General features: G+C 45.1%; 1 non-coding gene across 1 annotated transcript; it reads left to right on the top strand.

The window, feature by feature from the left end:
• The first annotated feature begins 800 nt into the window (after positions 1-800).
• LOC131912141 (small nucleolar RNA SNORA51) lies at positions 801-933 on the top strand. Its single transcript, XR_009379548.1, has one exon. It is a non-coding gene; the product is annotated as a small nucleolar RNA SNORA51 (small nucleolar RNA).
• The last annotated feature ends 378 nt before the right edge of the window (positions 934-1,311 follow it).

Raw genomic sequence — 1,311 nt, 5'->3', positions numbered from 1 at the left:
GATGTGTTTGTGTGTCAAATTGACAAGGGGTCAGATGTGCTGACTAGTTTCATGTCAACTTGACACAAGCTAGAGTCATCAGAAAGGAAGGAACCTCAATTGAGAAAATGCCTCTGTAAGATCAGGCTGCAGGCAAACCTATAGGTCATTTTCTTAAGTAGTGATTGATGGGGGAGGGCCCAGCCTATTGTGGGTGGTGCCATCCCTGGGCTGGTGGTCCTGAGTTCTACAAGAAAGCAGGCTGAGCAAGCCATATGGAGCAAGCCAGTAAGCAGCATTCCTCCATGGCCTCTACATCAGCTCCTACCTCCAGGTTCCTGCCCTGCTTGAGTTCCTGTTCTGACTTCTTTTGATGATGAACTGTGATGTGGAAGTGTAAGTTGAGTAAATCCTTTCATATGAAAATTGCCTTGGTCATGGTGTTTCATCACAGCAATAGTAACCCTAACGAAGTCAGAGGCATAGTGGTGAGCTTGAAGTCTCATCATCTGTCAGTAACCAGGCATCCTTAGCCCCAAAGACAGAGCAAGAACTTGAACTTTTACCTATTTGATAATTAAAGTGGTGTGGTATCAGTGTGGCGTGAACAGTGCCTGCTGAGGCAGAAGATGAAGTAAGTCCCTAAATCTCACTGAATAGGAGGGAAAATGTTTAAGACACAATTGAAAGTCACCCATCATATCAAGGACCAGGATATTCTCAACTGGAACAAGAAAATTGACCAAAATCAACACCCAGATGGTACAGACATTGGAGTTATCTGAGGAGTTTGAAACAGCTACCATGACAGTGCTTTAGGGAGTCTTCCTCATGCCCACCACAGGCTGTGTTCTTATGCTGACTGTATATAGAAAGGAGACAGAGCAATCCCGCCCCCATTCGCCTAAGCCCAGGCCATTGTCCCTAGTCTGTATTGTGAGTGGGGATACATGGATTGGGAAAGAAGAAGAGAATGCTTCACTGAGCAATGAGGATCAAGCTGGGGGAAAAGTGGATGAAAAGGTTTCATCAAATGAACAGAAAGTCTCAGGAGAAAAACAATGGAAGTAGAAAGAAGAATCAAATAGAAGTGTGGGAGCTGATTATCTGGAATTTTCAGATGGATGCATTCAACAACAGAATGGGAAGAAGAAAGAATCAGTGAACTTGGGGACAGGACAGTAAAAACGACTTAATCTGGACAATAGAGTGAAAAGAACCCAGAGGAGGAAGCAGAGCTCAAAGGAGCCCAATAAGAGGCCATGTCACAGCCATAGAAGAACAGGAAAACCCAGCACTCGGGAGGCAGAGCCAGGCGGATCTCTGTGAGTT

The sequence above is a fragment of the Peromyscus eremicus genome, chromosome 5 (genome assembly GCF_949786415.1).
Source record: "Peromyscus eremicus chromosome 5, PerEre_H2_v1, whole genome shotgun sequence".
NCBI classification, from domain to species: domain Eukaryota; kingdom Metazoa; phylum Chordata; class Mammalia; order Rodentia; family Cricetidae; genus Peromyscus; species Peromyscus eremicus.
Note: the sequence above shows the minus strand (reverse complement) of the source record. Positions and strands in the feature narration are given on the sequence as shown.